General features: G+C 41.4%; 1 protein-coding gene across 3 annotated transcripts in view; it reads left to right on the top strand.

Annotated features, from left to right (window-relative positions):
* LOC118474050 (NADH-ubiquinone oxidoreductase chain 5) overlaps positions 1-12,592 on the top strand; it is a 28,236-nt gene extending 15,644 nt beyond the window's left edge. For 2 of the 3 annotated variants that reach the window (XM_035963689.1, XM_035963691.1), the window contains 2 exons: positions 1-4,035; positions 4,125-12,592. The exon at positions 1-4,035 is cut by the window's left edge. The gene's annotated coding sequence lies outside the window, so the exon portion shown is untranslated. The other variant, XM_035963690.1, reaches the window with a different exon arrangement.
* The last annotated feature ends 4,380 nt before the right edge of the window (positions 12,593-16,972 follow it).

Below are 16,972 nucleotides of genomic sequence, written 5' to 3'. Positions count from 1 at the left end.
ACACTCGAAAAAGGATGGATAAACAAACCTACCCGGTGGACTGCCGAGCTACAAGTCCTACGACACAGGAGCGGGATTCTCTAAAAAGCCAAGGTCGTGGGTGGCCAAGAGGGCCCACTTGGAGACTTGGGATCTCAGCAGGAAATGTGAAGGTTGCTTAAAGCCGGCCGATAGGCGAAAGAGAATCCAAAAGTTTTGTTCTGATCTGAGTAGGCTCAACATAGGGAATACCCTAACCCTGGGAACCGGGGCATATAAATCCGCTTATGGCATTCACCCAAGCATACAGAGACAGATGGAATGGAATGAAAGAAAGAAAAAGTAGCTCCGCAGCTCACCCAGAAGAAGAAAGACCCGCCGCTAACCTAACGATTTGGAAATCCCTGGTGGGCTGGGCCTGAAAGACAAGTGTGTGTGGATTTCTACATCCTCGTCTTTACTTTAAGACACAACTCTTCTCTTTCTCGGTCAAATGACTTGCGATAGTCTACCTTGAGTAGGACCATAGGGATCTTATGTTTGTGGCGAAAGATAAGTGGTTCTGTCACAACCAATAAAGTTTCTATGAGTGAGCGACCCACGCCGATTGATACGTGTCAATGTCAATAAGTGGATGAGTGTTGTTAAAGACAATGTTTGTTCCTCTTCTTTGAAACGATTTTGATGAATCTCGAAATGATACTGATTGGCCTGAAATCCTCGACGGTGTTGGCATCTTTTTTCTTTGGGAGGAGAGTGATGGATGCCTGGGTTAGCCTCCAAACATAAAGGCCATTGCTATGAAAGAGCTGCAAGAGAGAAAGCAGTTGCGGGTGGATGATGTCCCAGAAGGCTTGGATTACACAGATTCTACCAGAGGATGTTGAGATGCTCCCATTGCAACTCACTGATGGAGAAGAACTGGAGAGCTCAGCTAGAGCTGGAGGAGGTGGTAGTACCAGTTCCCTACTGGTACCAGTGGTGGCTTGATCACTTCAAATTGGAGGGACTATTGGGCCAAATTCCCATACTGTAAAAAAAAGGTTTTTTTTTCTTCCTGGTGGTGGTTTTGTGTTTCGGTGAATAATAGGAAGAGGCCGCCAAGGCGCGGAGCGATGAGTATAGCCCATTAGGAGTAGGAGAACCTGTTAAGAAAGCCGGAGCAGAAATCCAAGCTTCTGGTAATTTATTCAATTACTTGTACTTGAACTGTTTTTTCTTTCTTTGTTGAATTATTTATTTCTCTTTTGGTATGTTGGTTATCTAAAAGCATCTGTGACTTGTTTTAGTACTTTCGTCACAACTATGGCATTGGCATGGGCCTTTGCTAAACTAGACTATCAGAGCTCGATCATGGCAAACGAAGGAACTCAGACCCGATCTAGACAACTTGAGGAGCAAGTTAGAGCTATGAGAGAATCCATGGATAAGATCCAAGCAGATCTAGCCGAACGGATGCAACAACAGAGTGAAGAGTTTCAAGCTCAAAAACAATTACAACAACAACAGTTTGAGAAGCAAGTAGTTGAGTCTATTTTTTAAATACAGAGAGAGGTTAGTGGCTTCAACCTCTCACAAAGAGGGATAGAGGCAACACCTTTTGACGCCCTCCAATTTAGACTCACACTGCAGGGGCAATAGAACAATTTAGAATATGCGGTAGTGTTAGTAGTTTTTTACATCTATTAGGCATTTTTGCAAATACATGGATTTTGTGTGTGTAACCAAGACAATACACCTCAACGTCATCTTATCGAACACATAAAGGGGACTGGCCTCTTTCACTAAGACAACAATTATGGCCGTGTAGATGCAGTATTCGATGTTTCACAAAACAAAGACAGAGGAGGTTGTAAGAGAGACCTTGTCAGTGCGAAGGAGAGGAAAGGCGTGTCGAGAAGAAGACACCTGTCCGGAGAGGTGCAAAGGAGAGCCGCGAGAGGAAATGCAATTCTCGGGTGAGGGAATGGGAGGCTAGCAACCTCGTTTGAAGCGGATTTAAAAGCAGGGAATTATCATTCGAGAAATACTCCCCCTCTTGCAGCGAGAGCCCACTCCTACCTAAGGAAGGGGCTTGTAGATCTATATTTGGATTAAGGGGCGGTATGGATGGAAGAGCGCTTCTATTCTATTGGTAGGCAGTCGCTGGCCGAGGAGGCTGCTCTCTCTATCTAGAATGAAAAGAGGAGAGAAGTAGCACGCACTGGAGTGGGAGTGGTTCCAGTGCCGAAATCGCCCTTTCTCTTATTCGTACTAAACTAAGGGGGAGGAGGGCTTATCTTAATATTCCATCTTGTTTGTTAGCTGACAACTCCATCCATCTTGCTTGTGCTCATTCTATCACTATCACTATGGGGCTGGGGCACCACATATATAAGCATTGGGAGATCGATCTAATTCTACCAAAGGCAAAAGAAATGGGAAGCAAAGTGTTGGTTATCTAGCTAGTATAGAGATGATGCAGTATCTTCTCTTCATTGGCGAGACAAGCAAAGAAGTAGATTCAAAAAAGCAAAGTCAAGCAAGCAGCAACATTGGTGACTTTATTGAGTCTTGTCCTAGTTGATCTGGAAATGCCCGAAGAAGCCTTTGACTCATCCAATGCTTAATTGGTTGTCCTAATTTCTTTCTTGAAAACATGTACGAAATGAAAGACTTATGTGAATAAGATCCAATTCTATGAGAACATTCACAATTGATCGATAGCTCACAAGCTACCTGCTTATAGGCGGGGCATCAGTTGTAACAAACAGGGGAGTCAGGTAAGAAGAATCAGCCTCGGAAAAGAAGAATTCAGCGCTCATATCCTCGTTTCCAACATGCATTCGTAGGCAAGTTTATAAGGTGGAGGAAGCAACTGTTTTGAATCCTGCAAACAGAACGTTTGAATCTGATCAGTCTATTGATAAGTAAGCACTTGAGCCAGAGAGACAAGCAACTATAGGTATAAATAATTCAGCAGAAACTCTTGGTTTCAGTTCAGCAGTGTTTACGACGCATTGAGCAGAAACGTTGAAATAGAAGCAGAGTTTCTTTTCTGTTGGACTTTGTGCTTGCCTTTGAAGGAGGAAGAGTGTGGTGCCTGCAGAGATAAGCTGTTGAGATGCAGAATGAAACCAGAAATGCCTTTGTTGAGAAGCTTGTTCATTATCCTTTTCAGTTGTTCAGTGTACGCGTCCTGAGATGTGCAATCCTTTAATGAGAGGAGAGTATCATCTTCTAAGGTAATGAGAAATTCTCTGGTCTTCAAATTGAGGGCAAATGGGCTATGTTTATAGAGCCAATCATGACATCGTATTCTTTCAAGTCCAGGACTCTAAGGTTGTTGTTGAAGGCATGTTTCTGAATAGAGAATGCAGTGTCTGCTATGATTGCCCCAGATGTAAGTTGGCCTCCCCCAGCCACAGCTATTTTAGCCGAATTTTTGGATATGGCAAGTGGTTTTAACTGCGAAAGACAAATCAATGAATGTACTTGAACTGCCGGTATCAATAAGGGCAATGCCTGTTTGTCCACCAACAGTGACCTTGACTTAAAATGTGCCAGCAGTGACCAGCCCTGAAACTGCATGAGCCGAAATATGCATGAGATACTCATTTGGAGGGGAGTCCTGATCCTGTGGGATTTCATTTCTTCTTCTTCTTGTACTGCAATCTCTTCTGTGGCATCATTTGGTGTGTAAGTTTCCTGCATGACATTGCATTGATAGTAGGGATTAACTTGCATTTGTGACCGGGGACCCATTTCTCACCACATCTCCAGCATTCACCAGCTTTTCTAGCTCTCTGTTGTTGCACTTGGGGAGCCGCACCGCAGGTTGTTCTTTAGTTTTGTCTGGTGTGGTGGTAGCAGGTTCTGCACAAAAGGAGAGTTCTGTATGGAGCAGCAGTGATTTGTCTCTGATATGAAGAAAACTGTTTCTTAGGTGGGGCACTGCGTTCCATGTCTTTGGCCTGCCAGTACGCATCAGTCAGGGACTCTGGATGGAGAGGCCTGAGTTGGTGTTTGATGTCATGACGAAGGCCGTTGACAAAGCATTTTACAAACCACTCTTCGGTTAGCTCTGGTGTATCTTGTTTCAACATAGTCATGAAATCTTCAAACTTATCAATATAAGCATTGACTGTCATGTTGTCTTGTTTCAGTGCATTGAAAGTTTCAGCAACTTCATAGGGACTGTATGCAGAGAAACGATGAGTAATCATGCGACAGAAATCTGACCAAGAGGAATCTTGCCCAGTGGTCTAATATGAATAAGAAATGGCAGCTATAACAGAGATTTTTCTCAATCGCTCAGCTTGAAGGTAGGTCCTTGTCACTAGAACGAAATGCAAGGGTTGGTGGATCGGTGATTTCTGATAATACAAGCAAGGACACACCTCTGGCTGTATCTTGTGAGCCAGCCCTTACCGAAGGCATGATGGAGTGAAAGATCGGGACTCTTGGCTATCAAAAGAGCGAGCCGAAGTAAATTCGACAAGAAAGCTATCCGATGTATATTCGTTGGATATGATAATGAGCGAAAATGGTGGAAGGTTTCACTCCAGCAGGGGCCGCCGTTCCGGACCCAACCCAACAGAGGCAGGGGTAATTCTTTGCAGTCTAATGAGGCTGGGACAAGCTTTGCTTTTGTACTGGTTTGGTTGAAACTGAGGATTTGGTATAGCAAAGACCGTCACCATCCCAATAGAGGGCTCCAGAGAACACTCTAAAAGGGGAGCATGTGGTCAACCACCAAGAATCTAGCAGTGGGCCTAGCTTCGTACCATGATCAATTCACTCTCTCTCGAATCTTCAGCATCCATTGCGCTTCTTTCTTGTGTTGACCGAAAAAAGCTCGGTATGATTCAATACATTCTAGGAACCTGGGGCAGTGAATCGATGAATTGGAGGACAGACCGCTTTTACTAGTTATTCTTGCAGGGGTCTTGGGCAATCAAGACCAGCCAGTGACTCAATGAGGAAGGGAGAGTGGGATAGCTACAAGCGATCCAGGGAGTCTTCCGTAAGACAAGATCGACTTCCTTTTGCACCTGTTCCATTTGTTGAATGAAATACCCCCTTCCTACGGTGAGTGTTGGGTGAGGGAAGGGATATTTTGATTGAAGAGCTCGCTTTGTCGAAATCCCTATAATGAATAGCATTTGCTGCTGCCGAATAAACCAACTTTAAGATGGGATAAGATGCTCAATAAGGCATGAGGGTCAGTATCATAACGGTTTCCTCCTAGTAAGGCCACTCATCAAGAACTCTTTTTTCTATCCAACCAGTCAAGACAGACTCACATTGAGCGTAGGTCTCAACCCCTTACCTTTCGCCATGCGCTGAATTCCAATTCCAATCAGTTGACACTTTGCACAAGAACTAGCAAGAAATGAAATGATAAGAAAAACCATATCACCTTGCGACGTCTACTTTCATTTGAATAGGAACATAGGCATCCCGCGTGGGGGAAAACCCTATCCCCCATCTTTCACTTCCCCTTTAGATGAGAAGCCGAAGGTGGCTATCAATATGGCACCTCGAAGAGCATAAAAGCAATGAGCCCGAAGCCTGAAACCTGAAACCATAGATTGAACACTCAAAGAGGATCAACCTAGTCAATAGATTGAGACACAACCTGCTTACTCACCTAGGGTCGGTCCGGCTCCGCCTACTACTCCTATCCTACTTATCCTTTTTTTTAAGCTAGAAACAGAGCAATAGCCATACAATGGAGAGCATAACCTAAAGGAAAGGGGTGGGTCGAAGGATAACTAAAGGTGACAAGTCGATCTATTTTTGAGAGAAGAGCTAGAGCAGTTGACAGCTCACTAAGGAGTCTGTCTCGTCTAGTAGAGCTATTATCCAATGGGTCACCAGAGTAGAGATGACCTTTTAACCATAGCATCTGACTGTATAAAATGGCAAGGTGTTTGTTAGTGCTTCCCTTTCTTTATCTAGCAAGATATCAATAAGGCTGATGGCTAACCAGAGAATCATTGCCATAGGGTTCTCGAGAGTCAACCCTGTCTGGCCTACAAGCTTTTGGAGTTAGAGAATGTACACTCTATGAGGTGTAAACTGATGTAGAGGATCCAGACAAACAATACCCTTGAAGAGTTTTATGAGCATAGTCATCGAACTTCACTATACTATTAGGTTTGTCATGACATCTTCCCTCTTCAAAAGACTATTTTTAAGAATGAATCAGGGTTTTTGCGCTCCTTGGAATCAGGCCTATACGTAGTGTATGTAAGCCGCCTGCTGCTGCTAAAGCAAGGTATGAGGGTTAAAGTAAGCGATGCACATCTTGATATACTCAATTAAGTAAGACTATCTTATCTAGTTCTGTTTATGCGTCTAGTGAGCATTGAACTCCTTTGACAAGCGCAATGCTTCTTTATCGATCAGTTAGACGCTTTATACCAGGTTAAAGCTGAAGTGACGATACCAGTGCCTGCCGAACTTCCAAGCCCTCAAATATCGAGGATATGGTGTGCCCCGTTACCTTATTTCTAGGTGTAATAAAGGCTCTCCCCCGACTAGAAGGATCCAGGGACAACGGCTATTTCCTCCTAAAATATTGGCAGTAGCCGAAACGACTGGAAACCCAGGTAGCGGTCCGGAAAGGGCAAAAGGGCAAGGTGAGTAGTGAAAGCAAGAACGTTCTTTCGCATATAGAGCGACTGCCCAAGCCCTGATTCAGGGTTACTGGTCCACACCAACTGATCAGGTATCGGATAATAGGGAATATTTGTTTCAGCCGTGGTCCAGTCCAGCAGCCTCTTTTCGATCCAAGAGTCGCATGAGAAGAAAGCTTCCGGTTAGCTTCAGTTAGTGTTAGTTAAATAGAACGGGAACCTCGTAACTATGCCAAGCCAAGCCCGATCTTGGTTCCAATGCTGCAGAGAAAGGTTATGGGTAAAAAGAAGGTCTTTATCCTGGTGCTGCGGAGACCGGTGTTGCTGATCGAACTCATTTTCTTTCGAGGAGATCGAAAATCTCTGAATTTCTGCGAAACGAATTGACATATTTATTGCGAGTTGAAAAGCGAAAGGATGAAGACAGATTTAGATCCTCTGAAAGCGCAGGAAGTATGCCTTTTGAGCTTTTTCTCCACCCACCTCTGAGCATCCTGTTGGAATGGTCCTAGGAAAGACTACGTACGAGAAATCATTCTCACAGCCAACTTTCCTTCTTCTGAGCAAATAAATGTAGTATTTAGTCCAACCAATCATTGGTGAATCTCTTGTATGTCTTTCGTGAAAAGTGGAGTATTTGTGCCCAAGATCTTTCTATCCCCTTTAGTAGGTGCACACATCTCGTATGGTAAATATACCATTGTGCCCTATAAGGTAAGATTGATTGACGGAGTCAAGAGATGGGGATCTTGGTTTAGCAGCGGCTGCCTGTCCTTTTCTTCGTGAAAGGTATGATCTAGAGTGTGATTCTGATCCCGTGATTGGGTGCTTGGCGTAGAATGAGTGGAGCATACTAGGAATGCCGAATGCTCGCTCAGTGAGGGAGCTCTGTTGGAGAAGAGTGGGACTAGAAAGATGGAATACCCATGTAAGGCCAATAGTTGAGGTACCTGGATCCAGACAAAACTCCCTTTCATTGAAACGAGTACTCCACATCTTAGGGTCCCAGCCAGCCTATGAGCAAAGCTAGGAAAGCATTCTTCTTCTTTCCTCAGGATGAAATAATTCGGTGAAACTATTATTCTAATAAGGCCAGCCCTATCTAGATCCCGTAGCTTTCTTTTCTAGAGAACTTCATCTTTAAGCTTGGCTCCCTGGAGTGTTCGACGTCAAACTAGCTACTCTGCTGTTCGGAACTCACTATTCGTTTGGGCTATGGCTCTCAGCTTGAAAAGAAGAATGAAATTAGGGCAGGCGGGGCTCTCTATTAATTGGGAACACTTCATTCTGCTGGCTACCTTGCATCAAAGAAAACTTCCTTGCTGGCTGCACTCCGCGCACTTCAAGGAGTAAGTATACGCTTCCTTCGGTCGAAGCAATAAGGTCTGTTTCACTGTTGGACTCGAAGTATCATGGGCTCTTTCCCATCTAACATATGTGTGCTCCGGACAAACACTTGTTTTCATCGTTGATCTCCTAATCCTACTGGGAACTCTTAGTAGGTGGTAGCTCATCTAATCCTTTAGCTTCGCAGGCTTTCGTTTCTCTCTTTCGGTAAAACCTATTCCAATTCTCGTAAATAGTATGTATTCGCTGATATCGAAATCAGGGTTTTCCGCTTTGGATCGCTGCGCTGGGTGGAGAAGAGGAATCAACGATAAATCCAGGAAAGAGCTGCGAAAGAAAAGCGTGACGAGCAAAGTCAAGTCTGCCTTTCTATTTCTTCTTTATCCGCTTTGAGATATAGTTGCCTTCCTTGGCAAGGGATTTTTCACCCAGTCACTGTAGTTAGGAAAAAGAAGCTAGTGAACGTGGAACTCCATCCTCTTTTCCAGGCGGGACAGAGAGAGTGGATTGGCTTTTTCCTCCCATCCCAAATAAAGAAGACTTTGAGGAAGGTTCACCTTGTATCAAAAGCAAGTCAGAATAGTTTCTATTCCTAGTCAAGATTCACTCTTTCTTTGCATGAAGGCTTTGAATATAAACAGCACTCTGTCACGATTCGTGGGATTTGAACTATTAGAAAAGTCCGTCCGTGTGCCAAACCCAGATCAAGTACTGTACATCAGGATCCCCCCAGCATAAACACTAGAGAACGACTGTGGTTATCCTCACAAGGGGAACAAGCAACGGGTCGATTGCACATCTAATGAAAATCTATGATATTCCTATCTTTTGTCATTTGAAATGAAATTCAATGATTTCGATCAACTTATCTGGGAATCTGTCATTCCATTTGTTCCACTTTCGTTTTACTGAAATAACTCACTTGAGTTGAAGTAAGTCAACACCTTTCAGTTGAGCAACTGTCTTTAGAGAGGGAATAACCAGCGTTTTAGCGATAATCTAACAAAATCATCAGTGAAAAGAGAATCAAGCCGACTTCGAACAGCTAAAATCCAATTCCCCACGGATCGTAATCGCTTTCCCATGCTTTTTTACTTGTTGCCCAAGCTAGCTTAGCTTACTACAGCTACTGATACGGCAACTCAAGCTACTAATCTAATATATGTCTTTGATTCTTGTCTTTCATGCTTCGCCGCTGGGATTCATACCACGGAAGCGACTACTACTTATAGCTAGAAAAGGGAATTCAAGGTGGTAATTAATACTCCTAAAAAAGGCTACTCACTACTACTGGGCCACTAGCTTTTATTCCTATACCTGACTGGCTAATCTGAGGGATACGGCATGGCAAGCAAGCAAACTTATAGGCAAGCCGGTAAACTACTAGGAAATCGGAAAATCTTTCTTTTACTACTTTTTCTGATAACACTCTCGAAGCGAGCAAGCACTACTTGCAACCTGATATCTATCTTTCAATCTTATTACCTGCCTGAAAGTCTTATAGCAAGCAACTTATCTTATTACTGTCTTTCCTAATACTCTAGGTAATAGCAACTCAGATTCGCTTCCTCTATTTCTTCTATCTCTTAATCTGTATAAGAGAGAACCCCTTGGTAAAAGTATAGAAACTGCATATCAGCTTACGACTAGAATTCTTATTTGTTACCGCGCTCCAAGCTACTGAACATAAAAGCTATAAGCATGAAATCAATCTGCTAAGCAAGCTTACTACTTATTAACTTGAAAACCGGATAGCTGACCTTTATTCCTATAATCGAGTGGAGTTCTTCTATCTGACTCCAAACCGGGTACGCCAAGCTCCATACAGTAGATACGAGCCGGTAAACTACAATCTGGTATTCTTAACTCCGACTTTGAAACTGCTAGCTGGTAAAAAGAATGAAGGACCATAATTAATGCTATCGAGGCCCCAAGTCAAGCAACAAAGCTTCTAGCCGATAGAAAGAATGGGTACGAGCCTATCTTGCTAAGACAAGGGAAACTCTAGCTGCACTTACTCCTTGGTCAGTATAAACTACATGGCTTACGAGAAGCTGCTCTTCAAACTCACAGCCAACTTGGAGTCAGATTTCCAGCCGCTTATAAACGGCATAGAGAAGTAGGAGCCTCGCATACAACCTGAACTCTGGTATCAAGCCTGCCAACTCAATTCTATCTGGGTAAAAGGGCAATATACGAAAGGAAGGATCGATAACTGATTTATGGCTTTCAACCTGCTAACTTAGCATCTTATTTCTTTCTCCCAATCTGGTATCGACTAATAAAGCGCGCCTTCTAACTCATATCTGTCTTGCTATCTTCCATCTAATACCAGTGAAACGACAACTCCTGATAGACCTTCTGATACGACAACTGCGACTTGCAGTTTGATATCCGGCTTGAACTGTTCTATCTGGCTTTCTATCTCATATCCGCAATTAAGAATTCAAAGCAGTAATTAAAGTATGGATACGATGGCTTTGCCTTGCGTTCTTCAATCATGGCTTTCAAGTCTGATAACCGCAATTAGGAATTCAAAGCACTCTCGAGGCGAGCACAAGCAATCTGATAGAGGAGCTACTAATACTATAGATAGGAAACGCCTAAGCAAGTATGATACGAGAAAGCAATTCTATCTTTGACTGGTTTTTCAAACTGATAACTGCAATTCAACTCCCGGCAACTACAAACCACTAATCTTATTCCTTACTTCAATTCTTGTACCAAGCCTACTTAATTTCCAATCTCACTACTTCCTTTTCAACTTCTAACTTATATGATTGATACGAAAAGCGGACTTGAAAACTTAAATTAACAAGGCACGACAACTACAGCTACAAACTCGAATGCAAAAGCCGATACTACTACTCAATTCACTCAGCTTACGACTCTTATTCATGGCTTTAAATCGTATAAGCACTAAGTCAAACTAGGGAAAACTTGCAAGCTTAACTTGAACTGCTAAAACTGAATAGGCCGATACGAGAACTCAATACACTATCGAAACTAACACTGCTGGGTAAAACAATAGAAAACTACTGCTCGGCTACTCCCTAATACCAGAGAAATGGCATCACGGCTTGCAGCTCTTCTTGCTAAAACAGATGAAACTACTACTCCGGAAACGAATACTCAATCTTCAACCAAAGCTTCAAATCTGATAACTGCAATTCAACTATCTGACTCGCATTCTTACTCTCACTGATAAAAGTATGTAGACGACAAGAAGGAACTAGCCTTATTTGCCACTTTCAACCAGCCTCGCGTTCTTCAATTAATACCACGTAACCGAGCAATCAAGCCTACAATTCAACTAGAAAACAACAGCTCGAATACGAAGATTTATAAGCGAAAGCGAGAGTTAACATCTTCCTTGAGCTATGGAAACAACTGCCTAACGAAAAACCTTATTCACTGACTTTATATCTGCTAACAGCGATTACTACTACCGCTCTCGAAGCGAATACTCAACTGCCAATCTCATTTATGCCTCTTAATAAACTAGCTGGTATTCTGATAATCGACTTTCAGTCTTCCTTGCAGGCAGGCTTTGTAAGCACTACGGATACGCCCTTATTAATACAATTGATAGGACTTATTTACTTGTTTTGTATGGTTATTTGTCCCTTCTTTCTATTGCTAAAGGTTAGTTTTGATTCCTCTCTCTATCGTACTCTTATTCCTCTAATCCACTTACAATCTGATAGTTGCTATGGAGCCTGAGCTCAGACGTAGATAGGGCATCACGGCTAGAATTCTTCTTTATGAGTCCAATTCTTACTTCTTCCTTCGAGTCTTATATCGTACTGCAATTATGATAGCTGCTCTACTAATACGAGAGGTAGGCATTTATAATAGTATTTATACGAAAAAGAGGCTTTGCAGAAAGAACTATAACTAGAGAAGGTCAAACTGCAAACTAAAAATAAAACTGTAGAAACGACAGAGCGGCTGTCAAACCTTATTTGCTTACTCGTCTGCTTACTACAAGCAAACTGATTTATGAGTTGCAACCTTACTTATGACTTGTATTCTTCTTGCTGAGAAAGAGAGTTCAAAGCTGCAATTGCTCATGCCTCTAAGCCCATCCTTTTTTAGGCTTCTTTGGGAATCCCCTTTCCAATCAGATAGATTTCGAGATAGATTCACTCCAGTGTGGTGTCCCGGCTCTGATACGCTTCCTTTATACGATCTCAGAGTAGCTTAACCTTTAATAGAGGAGTGAACCCACATGGGAGAAGAGAGGAGTAGTATGGGAGAGAGTCGTAGTTCAGAATAATCCCTGTATCATAACAATATTTCTGTATCGAGTGAGTAGCTTGGATTGAATTCCTCTTAGAGTTTCCATTCCTATAGGTGGGCCTAAGGTTGGGTAGTTTGTATTCCTCTCCCGCATTGAGAGAGATTCCAACTCCTATAGAGAAATACTCAATAAAGTACTTGGCAAATAGTAAAGTCTTCGGAGGATGCGTGTCAATAGAATTCGGAAATGCAGCAATAATAGGACCAACTGGACCAGAAAGTCAGATATACTGTTGCAAACTACTGATCTAGTCAGGATTTAGAAAGGTCGATGAATGGAACCTTGTAGAACTATACTCCCCAGAAAAAAGGAAACTATTTACGGGTTTCAACCCTCATGACAAAAACAAAAAATTGAAACATCAACACACCAACCCCATCTAACGCTTGATCGAAGTAGGCATTGGCTGACTGACCTGACTTCGATTCTGTAATGAACTTACTCAAACAGGAATCGCTGCTTACGATCTTCATTCGGCACTTCCTTTCTATGTTGCTAATACTACTTAAACTACAAGCAGATTCGCTGACTTGCATTCTGATGTCCGACTGGAAAGCGTATACCTGATAAATAGAATGATACGTATTCAGCGGCAACTCCACTTTCAATCTGGTATCCGGCTTGAATTCTGGTATTCTCCTTGGATTCCTCTAAAGGGCATACAAACTTCTAAGTAGAACGGAAACCTGATAGCTGACCTACATTCTTCACTTCGTACTTGAAAGCTTGCCACAGCTATTAATACTATCGAGACGCCAAGTCAAGCTTAAATACTACTTTCAGTTCTGATAACTTAGTGGCTAAAACAAGGGAAACTACTGCTTAATACAAGAGTTAATACCCCTACTACTAATGCTTGTCTTGAAACCTTATTTGCTTACTCGTCTGCTTACTAAAAGACAGAGAGCCGAGAAGCTTAATCACAGCTTTTATTCTTCTTACTGGACTTGAGTTCTTCTATTCTATCTTGATAAAACTATGTAAACGATAAGTAAGCTTACGGCATAACTTCTTGTATTCCGATAGCTGGCTTACTTACTTATATGGGAGCAGCTAATACAATATAAACAACAAAGAAATATCACGGCTACAAATCGAAATTCCTACTTTCAATCTGCTTGCAAGAATTGTAGCTGCTTCGGATACGACTAATGCTTGCTAATACTCTTGAAAACTAGAATCACGACTAGAATTCCTATTTGTTACTCTAAATCTGTAATTCACTGCTAAGACTGCTGATACGACAGCTCCATACCAGGGACACGCCTAATCTAATACTGATAAGTGAGTTTTCAATCTTATATCCGGTAAGCGAGTAGCAAGCTTGAACTCTTCCTGCTAAAACTACTGCAACTACTTAGCAATGATGGAATTCAGAGAACTAGCTGTAATTCTGCTTTCTTCCTGTCAGTCTTATAGCAAGAAAGCAATCTGCTAACTTCAATTAACACTGTTTAAACGACAAGTCAGCTCTATCTTGTAAGCCTCTGTATACGAGAAGCAAGCAACTAATTCTGCTAACAACTGCGGAAACTCATTTTCGAAAGGGGATTTCCTTATTTACTTTTATTTCATTTTATTTCATTTAATAGAAGAGCTGCTTCTTGAAGTGAATGATCGGAATTCAGAGACCATAGAGAATAATCAAATAGCGAAGGCCAAATAGAGAGTAAAGGAAAACAATGTGCCTAACAGAAGCACAGGGAAAAGCATTCACAGATAGCCAGAACATAGGCATTGAGTCTAGTAAATAAAGTAGTGGAAACGGGCTAGCCAAAAGAAGGTACTAGTAAAGATCAGTCACACGGGATTCGTTTTTCATAGACGAATAGGCTTTCGAGAGCAAAGGCCTTCCTTGGGCAAACTAGTTCTCAATCAATGCTTATTCGCTTATTTGTCACAATAACATACAACACGTTAACCGAAGTACTAATAACGTAATTCCGTATCCTTGTTGTTCAAGGAATAAAAGGAAGAAGATCTTAAACAAAATCCACAACTAAAGATAGTACTACTAGGCAGACAGGGACCCCGCCTGACTATTTCGTTTTCTTCACAGAAAAGATGGGATAAGCTTTTGAATTCAAGCGCAGGGAGAACTACCAACAAGCACTTCAGAAAACTCCAACTTACTCGGCATCTACTGAACATCACTTCTATATCTACTGAACATCACTTCTATGCTGATCTTTCCTCTCTACCTATACAACTGAAGTTTCCAGCTTTCCAGCAAGGTATTGGGATAGTTCACTCAGATTTTGAGATGGTTTTTGGGCAAGTGTTTAAAGACGGAACCTGGCCCAGTGTGACTTCAGGTAAAGTATGGCTGCCTTGTAGGACAGGAGTTTTACTTAGCTGCATGCATTCATTGCAGACCTGGCTGCAAGCATCCATAGATAGCTGCCGAAGGTACTTGTCTTATCACTCTTTGGCAATCGAATTGACAGTGCATGTGTGGAAAAGAGAGCTAGTGGATTCCTTCTCGTTGTTTAGTCTGGAAATACACCAATAGCAACACAGAATGCTATTACGATACCTAAACTAACCCCTACTCTCCATTTTCTGTCTATATTATCCATAGGTATTTGTATTGCTGGTTCCTCTGGTGGTATGACCTCTTTCAACATAGCCATATTGTTAAAACTATTCTCATCAAAGGTAAAAGGAGTATCTCCCCGGATTGACATCACTATATCTGATATATCTTGAGTTTCCTGCAGTGTTATCTTAGTATACCCTTGTACAATAGCACTCTCATTGAGAAAGTAATCCCACGACATATAAAGCAGTTGATCTGGTTGAATATCTATATTACAAGGTATAAACTTGTACCAAACTGTAGTGTAAAAAACCAACTCTGACAAGTGCGAAAATACTACCATATACAGTATTGATTCCTCCATCCATAGATGATTGATATAGTTTGTCATTTTTATCAAACAATTGGTTAAATTATTGGATATGAAAAAATATTTCTTTGATAATGCACTTTTATAGGCTGGCCATAACACTGTTTCTAACCACTTATTACCATCATCTATCCCGGGTGTAAATTGTTTTAAAGATAGCAAATCTTTCCAAGAATCAAACTTCCATTTATTTAATGTTGCGTTAAAACTGACAATAGGAGATGTCCAAAGATAATTTGCACCCAGGATCATAAACTTCATATGATATTTGATGAATGAAATCTTTATTAGTTAATGAATCCATATATAACTTACTATGATATGCTAGTTGATCATTTAACGATTTGAATATATACGGGCCATTAGAGAAAATCTCATTAGAGATAATATCATTTGATCTATTAGAAATACTATTATTAGATAATAACTTCTTATATAAACCCACTACTTTTCCACAATAATGTTCTATTTACAGATTCCACTGATGTACTACATTCAATATCCGGTACTTGGAATATATTAGATACACCTCTCTTGTCAAATACAAACTTTTCGAACTTACAATACAAATCCCTCATACGGTTGAAATCGGTTGTCATGATTGCTATACTTTATTAAATTAATATTTGAAGGTTGGTGGGGATTTCATTTTTTAGAGTTGAAACTCCTACCCTAGTGCTCAATACTGTAGTGGTAGAGAGCTATTTTTATCCCTAGTATACTTTGTACGTACGGCTAGAGATTGAAGGGAATCAACTTAGTAAGCATATGCCTACTTTCTATGTGAGTTAATCACGTGAACAGATAGTATCAACAGAGAAGTCACATAAGCACCTTCCAATCGAACTTCTTTTGCTAATTAACAAGAGACCAGACAATACAATAGCTCTTTTCATTTCCTATAATATAATACTGTACTTTATACGCTCCTATAATACTTATATGCAGAGAAACCCTATACGCAGAGAAACCCTTTCTTACTTATGCAGAGAAACCCTATACGCAGAGAAACCTTCTCTTACTCGAAACCCTCTCTTCCCCGAAGACAGTCTTCCTCGCCAACCCATAGATAGGCGCTTTCCTATATTATATATATGGATTCGTTCCCGGAGCCAGAGCGGATTCCATGAATTGACGTATATGCTATGAGCGTAGTTATCAATCAGGTACGCCGGTAGCAAGATTCCATCCCATCCCTGAGGATAGTGATTTCTGGTATAGAGTATTTATAGAAAACTCGTATCAAAAATATCATACCAAAAGAAAGAAGAGATAAATGAGCCTTGTTTCCCGAGAGAGACCGCCATCTCTCAGGACTGCAGTCTTATAGTCGACAGCTCTATGTGGAGTTTACAGCCACCACTCTGGACCGTGGTCTTAGCTCTCACACCGAGAAGCCTGCCTTCCCCCCAGAAGAAAGTCTTTCTCTCCCTCGTTTCGTTGTTAAAGAGAAAAACAATTGGATGCTTAGTTTGAGGTGAGACTAGTATCTCAAGTAACTCAAAATATCTCTGCTCAGTAACGTAACGATCTTCCTCATCTAATAAACATCCTTAAGGTGTGCTCTACCAGCTGATTGGCTAAGGCAAATCTTCCCCTCGAATATATTACCATCAACGTATAAATGGGATGAAAGGATTATCCCGATATTTATCAATATCATTCCGGAAATATAGATCACCTTCTAAAAATTTAGCGCACACATGATGCATATATGTGACGCTAAGTGCAAATAGTACTTTCTTTCCCAAGTCAGCATTATCCATCACTGACTGATTTTTATATGGTGACGAAACCGTCAAAGATGGGAA

The sequence above is a fragment of the Zea mays genome, unplaced genomic scaffold, assembly GCF_902167145.1.
Source record: "Zea mays cultivar B73 unplaced genomic scaffold, Zm-B73-REFERENCE-NAM-5.0 scaffold_203, whole genome shotgun sequence".
NCBI classification, from domain to species: domain Eukaryota; kingdom Viridiplantae; phylum Streptophyta; class Magnoliopsida; order Poales; family Poaceae; genus Zea; species Zea mays.
Note: the sequence above shows the minus strand (reverse complement) of the source record. Positions and strands in the feature narration are given on the sequence as shown.